Raw genomic sequence first — 7189 nt, forward strand, 5'->3', positions numbered from 1 at the left:
TCTTGCGATCATGGTAGATAAACAGCATTATGATTATTTATCATTATAATCAGACGAACCAGAGTTTAGAATCATTTTTTTATAAAACATCCAAAAACAAAACTGATTTCAGTACTTTTTTGCTAGATGCCCTTCAGGAACGTGAAGACCAGTGTTACCGCCCCGGCATTTTGAATTCAAATTAACCGTTTATTCACCGACACTTGTTCATCAAATCATGTTTTTAGTTACAAGACTAGAACTAACTTAGCTAAGGCGATAATAAACATGAATATGAATATTTGCGACCCAAAAGCAATATCATTTTCTATGCAATCCGTTGATGCCTTTGCTCTACGGCTAACTGTTAATGCGGTCAATGCTTCCCAAAACTTGATCATTGAACGTACACCCAATTACGCTTAACCCGACCTCTCCCTCCATCTGCTCCATCGTCCATTGGAATGGCGAACCGATAGCGTATCAACGGTGGCTTAATGGGTCGGAAGCAAGCAGCCCTATCATGATCAGCAACGCAGATCGGACGCGGCTGTATGATACGGTCGGCCGGTGAAGGTTCAAATTTCCGGTTAATGACATAATTGCTCACCGTTAGAATAAATCTCGAGTGGTTCCAAGCTTCTAATAAAAATAATCACCGAAATGAATACACTCTAACCTTAGTCCCGCCTCCGGTGAGAGCCCGCCCATCCCTAGGGCGATGATGTGTTTCCGGGTTTTCCTCTCGCGCTTTGGCAAATCGATGGGTCTGCATCTACGAGGCGGTAAAAAGTTGGTAGCTCAGGAAGATCATGACCCTTCCGCTGAGGGGCGCTATTAATCCATCATCCCCATTAATCGGTATCGAGCTGAAGGTGATGATACTCCCGATGACTTCTTCCGAATTCCAACATCCGAACGGTTCCCGCATCGTGCCCGCTGGCCGGGGTACACTCACCTCTCCGGTAATTTCGTTTGGGGCTTTCGGAAGGAGCATCGTTAGCCCGGACGATTGGGTGGTACAGACCGGGCCGGGCCGGGCCGGGGTCATAGCCCCGCACACCAAAACAACGGATCTGCCCCGAGGCCGGATGTAAAGTGAACCATCGAGTGCGATCGAGGTGATCGTTTCCGAAAACATCACCCGCCCCAAAACCATGGTTCCGAACGCCTCGTGGCGCCTCACTTCTGCGGCCTCCGGACCGATCCGAATAGCTCGCTCACGTTCAATTAGAACGTGTAGATGAAGATGATTGGGTGCGTAAAAGTGCTCCGTTCTGGTTCTGCCGAGTTGCGCTGGTGTGGAAGAAAGTGGCCACTTCAAATGATGAGGTGGTAAATTTGGCGTTAAAAATCGACGAAAGCAACCGCCGACACTGAGCGAGAATCGCGGAATAGACTATTGATTTCATGTTTTACTTTATCTAATGCGCATCATCCACAGTGATGGAGGAGATTAGTTATTGGATGGATTTGTTTAATCAAACATATCCTCATCTCATGCTGCCAGTCTGCCATAGACCTGCACTAACACGATATTTTATCTGGAATAGTTCAGTTGATAAAAATAAAATCACATATATTGATGTTAGGAATTTTTGTTGAACAAGCGATACTAGTGATAGCCTGAAAGGGAAGCTTGAGCACCGACAGTGTTAATGGATAAATGTGAAACGATTTACACGCGCCCCGTGAAATTACTCTACCCCACGGGCGAACTGTTACAGAACGGAAGGAACGAGAGGCGCTAGTTGACTTGTAAATATGCTCTCACGTCTATAATAATCAGCCTTCGCCACCCATCATCATCGGGAAGAATCGCTCATCTATGCCGTCTCGGTGCCGTTTGCCTGGTAGCGTCAGCGCTTTCCATTGTTTTTCCGTTTTTCATCCATCGTTCGTCATCGTTCCATCGTGATACGTCTGTAGGTGTTAGAGCCGGAAGCTGATACAGCAAACCGGCAAACGGCACATGCCTGTTTCCTTAGTTTTCACTAACTGTACCCTTGATCGTGGCCTTTTCGGAGAAGATTAAGAAGCAGGGAAGACAAAGTACATATTTTAGCCATTACTTTGTAACTCTGATTTAGATAGCATAGATATGGAGGACATTTTGCTTCGGTTATGTTAAGTTATGTTAAATTAAGTCCTTTGAAATTTACGAATTAAATGGTCCTAATCCCAAAATCCATTCTCGACTAGAGGGAGACAATTAAGGTGTTGCCCAAGTCTAAAATAATTAGTTACTAACTTGAATGTTGTTAATATTTAATGTTCTAGCAACAAATATCTTCTAATAAAAGAACTTTTGTTCACTTTTCAGTTTTCGTTTCGGAGGATTAACAATTAATTTTCCGAGGTCATTTTGTTACATCGAACACGCAAGTCAAATATGAACAAAACAATGTCAATCATGAAAACAAAAGAATAATCTTTTTATCTTAAATTTTTGCCTCGCTTCCAGAGAAGTAAGAAAGCAAGCCTTCAAACAAAATAGGACAGGTGGCACTCGCATCGAAGTCTGTCCGTCCGTCTGTCTAAGCCGGCCAGACCGTGCGAAATCCATTTCCACGGAACGACAGACATACTGGCTATTGTTCTAGTTCGGCGCCACTAGATCTGACATGGCTCGCAATGCTCAACCAATGCCTCCAAATCCTGGTGATCAATCCGTCAAAAACTGTGTGATCGCCGCATAAGCCGGTGAAGTCGTACGCAACAGCCTCCGGGGCCTCCCTATGATCATTAACATCGGGCTCGTTGAGTCCTACTTCAGGAACCCATACCTTCCGAAATGGTCAACCATCATAATGGTACACCTTTGTCGGAGGGCAGGTCTTTTCCCATCGGTGGCCGGCTTTTGAAGCTGACCGGGAGTCCAATACGGCCACTAAAATAGTTATAAATTGGCAACATTTTTCCTAGTCGTCCCGGTTCCTCCCAAGGCCCCGAAGGTTCCTAAGGTACGGGGAACCAGAAGAAGAAGTTGCAACCAAAACAAAACAATGAATAATTGAATCGGAACCCACCTTCTTTCCCGGTGTGCCGACGAGAGGATCAAAGCGCAACGAGGTGCTAATAGTGGGCTGCGACCACGCGAAGCACTTCGGGAAGCGATCCGGTGTCCGGTGCGTTTAGGAAATCAAACATCTTGGCCAGAAGGTCTCGGCAGAGAGCGGTTATGTCATCTCCTGCGAAAAATAAACGCCCGTAAACGAATGCGGTGTAGCTGGCCAGTTCGCTGAGCGGCATCCTTTGCTTTGTTTCTTGATCCGTCCGAACACAGTCCGACAAAACGGTCCGCTAATCGGTTCGTGGTTCGTGTAGGCCGTAACCGAGCACGCCCACGCCGGTGAAGGCAAACGGAGAAGAAGCCGCACGCCGAACCCGTAGTGTGGGTCGCAAGGATCACTTACGGTAGATTGATTCGGCACCGGGGGGTACCCTGTAATTTGGACCGGGTTAGCGCCAGCCACCTTTCTCTGCGGTTCGTCCTCGTCTCGTGGTGCAGCGATTGCCGATACTTGATATTTTGTCTCCCCTCGCAGTACAATCTGGCAGACAGTGTGGTGCGTCCGTCCTATTGTTCTGCGACGAAGCGTCCAGTGCCGGAATGTGTCCTTCCCGGAGGATTCGAAATTAAATTCTCCCAATTCCTGGGCCGCGGTAGAATTCGTTCCGCGTCGTTTGTTGCCATTCCGCTGTCGATCTGGCGGGAATCGTCAATCAATCCAATGCGCCCCTGGGGCTGCTCGTCAATGTCGAGTCTGTTCATTTTCCGTTCCACATTTCACACAGTAGATCATAGTGCTGGAAACTGCCTAGCACATCAACACTCCATGCAGCGGATAGGGAATTGCATAGATCCATCCAGTACGATAAACCAGGAAAGTGCTTTTCACCTTGGATGATCATCTTTGCAGCGCGCTTTAGCTAGTGTATCGCTCCTAATGTAAGCTTTACACAAAATAACAACAATAATTCGCAGCCCAGCTACCTTTAGGGTGGATCTGGTTTTTCCAACGGCCAATCAGCTCAGGGAGGTGCGTGATCGTAAGATAAGCGCCGCCGTTGTAGCTTCCGACACTGATGTTGATGTTTGATTCCCATTTTCATGGTCCCTACGTCAGGCTCCTGTGGGAGAACCATTTTTTTTGTTGCTTTAATTCCCGATTATTGTTGGGTAGCGTCATCCCTGAGGCCCTTGAGCGGATACGCACGGGACACGCAGAAAAAGCCGAAGCGTTGGAGGAGTAGCACTAAAAAATGCTTCAAGGAATGCCTTGGGACGATAGCATAATTTCGTTATCTCGTCGGCCAGCCTCGATTAGATGTGGGATGTCTACGGGAGCAAAAATTTAACATAATCCCGATGGAGAAAAACTGGTCTAGGTTTTTTTTCCATTCCTTTCCAATCAAATTTGTAAAACGTATTAAACAAAACGCTACGCAGTAAGATATGCTTAAAACCGAGCGTCTGCAAATATGGTTTGCCCAAAAAAACACGAAACTGGTCCGGATAGGATATGACTAATTTGATTGCATGCCAAGACCAGGACTGGACGACTTTTTGTCAGGCTTAAACTGCCGTGATATGAGTTACGGAGAATTTTAAGGACAGGAAAAACATGAATCGTCGAGATTTTTAAATTTTCATATTTTGCTTGGTTACATCTCGAGAAAAAAAACTAAGCTGCCCTACCTACAACAGATCATATTAAATCTCAGGACCACAGAACAGCGACAGGGTAACAAAATTTAGTTCCGAGATTTCGCATTTTATTGGCGATAACCTTAACGTTGGATTTAGGTCTAGCAGCTCAAGTGTAGGTCACAGGGTGTGGTTTATGCTCTAACCAACCATTCCAAAAAAGGCACTCTTCTGGGATCACAGTTAAATATAATATCCGGATGTCAAATGCTTTGTCGGCAACCGTACTACTCGAACGTTGTCTACAGTGAGGCAGATTGGTTTAAATCTAGTTTATTCATACAATTGATTGGTTTAGTGATGATAGCATTGTCTAGATACCATAATTTTCTTCTTACTATCATCATCTCTTATATTTTATCAGCTTATATTTAACGTTCTCACACATAACAGTTTTACTTTTATGATGTTTTACTGACTGCACATTATTTGTAGCAACAGGTCCCTAACTGTATCCGCAGCTGCCTTGAGTTTTATGACAATTTCGTTTCATGTACCACCCAGACCTTGTGGTTTGACCAATTGACGATGGGATGCAGCAAACTATTTTATGCTCAACCAACGAAGCTGAACCGTCGTTCTGGAAACGTTCCTAAAAGGCTCCGAAACTCCTCATTTTAAAGCAATAAATGGCATGCCGGTACATCATGCATACCTTGCAGAGAATAGATTGATGAAATTAAGAGGCAAAAACCAAGCCAATTAGGTTGTAAGTGGTATGCTATCGCTGCTAGATGAGAGCAAGGACAACGCTGGTAAACATGTGAATCTCTCTTATTCAGAAAATGCTACACAAAACATGCACCGTCATGCGGAGGACGGAGGCACTCAAGACATTGTGGCGCTATTCGGTGCGCAATAGGAAGCCCACTGGATATCCTAGACGGATCTCCTCCAGTAGCATCCGAAGAATGCTGGCTTTAAAGCGAGACGTGATGAAAAGCTGCAAAAAGGACTCCTTCCAGCGTTTCGAATGCGATCCCTAGCGTGATAATTTGCAACAAAACATGGTTCATTTCATGGCGCGTTAAGCCATCGACGGTGTGCGTCCCGGGGAAGTGCACGAGGGGCGGTCACAGGACACCGACACCGAGCTCGAGCTCGAGTGATGCTAATCCAATACGGCCTTCCGATGCCGATGGTGCCAGGAAGGACCACCAGCTGTGCGGCACTCCCGCACAGCATGTTTTCACGCTTTGCGGGTGGTTGCCATTGTCCATCGATCCATCCCAGGCAGAGAGTGTGAGCGAGACATTCCGGGGGTGAAATTAGTGCGATTGTTTACCAAACAAAGACGACAAATTCAGCTTGTGGGGTGTAGTGCATGCTTCGCAGGATCGAAGCTTCGCTGGAGGAGAATTTCCGGGTTGGAAAGGATTCGTCTAAATAGCAAGAAGGTTAGAGAGATTGAAGGCATCAAAAAGCGAATTGAAGATGGTGGCGCATGGTCTCACTCCCCCTTTTCCTTGGGGATGGCAATGCTGCCGACAAAAATAGAGTAACAGATGGCATCGATTGGCATTGGCCATTGAAAAGCTCTTCGGAACCCCTATTGCTGACGTGTGCGAAAAAGGCAAATACGTTAACAGTCAGCAAATTTACGATCGATCATTTCGTTCTTTGTGGGGTTCGTGATGGCCAGGAAATCTAAAATGTTCCTGCATGACGATCAGCACGAAGGAACTTTTCACCTGGCACCTGACACTGGCGAGATCTGGCGAATGGAGAGGCGGCACACCCTAAATGGGTTATTAATTTTGAGGCACTTCTGTCTAATCAAATCGGTGTACAAACAACCACCGATGACGCTCGGCGCTAGGTAGCTTTAAATTAGATTTACTTTGAATATCTCCGTACGGACCATAGGCACAGGCGGGCCACCCGGTTCGTTGGCGCCACTGGCCGAGCCTGGGCCGTTAAATGGTTGAATTGGGAAGCAAATCGAACGATTACCGGTGGTGCCGTTCAATTGTTTTTACCGGCGATAATTTGACGGCCGATTAATGATGGCTCCGTTCGCGTTCCGGCGCGGCGTGCAGGCTGATGGTCATCGGGCTCAGCGCCCTCGAAAATCTGGACCATATTGGTAATGGCCTTGAGCTTTTAGCGTACCTCGACTGCAGCTGACTGGCAGGACAGGCAGCTATTGCTGCGAGCGAAAACAGTAACAGAAAAGCCACTTACCCGGAGAGCTGACTTGGTGGAATTGGATCAATTGGAGCCATTGGAGCGCCGAGGCCGATATGCCATCTGTCCATTCTCTAAAAGCGGGCGATGGGAAATGCTCCTCGATGACCGAAAGTTAAGGTCGAATAATAAGCTGTGAATCGAACATTCGGCTGTGCGCGGCTTATCACTGTGAATTCTGACTGGAGGAATGGCGCCTAGGTATAATTCAGAAAGCTTGTCAAACACACGTTAAACATCGAATCTGTCTAGTTTTATTTAAATCATTTGAATCATCAATAAAACTCTTAACTTTACCCTTTGTAAACAAAA

Source organism: Anopheles darlingi, chromosome 2 (assembly GCF_943734745.1).
Source record: "Anopheles darlingi chromosome 2, idAnoDarlMG_H_01, whole genome shotgun sequence".
NCBI classification, from domain to species: domain Eukaryota; kingdom Metazoa; phylum Arthropoda; class Insecta; order Diptera; family Culicidae; genus Anopheles; species Anopheles darlingi.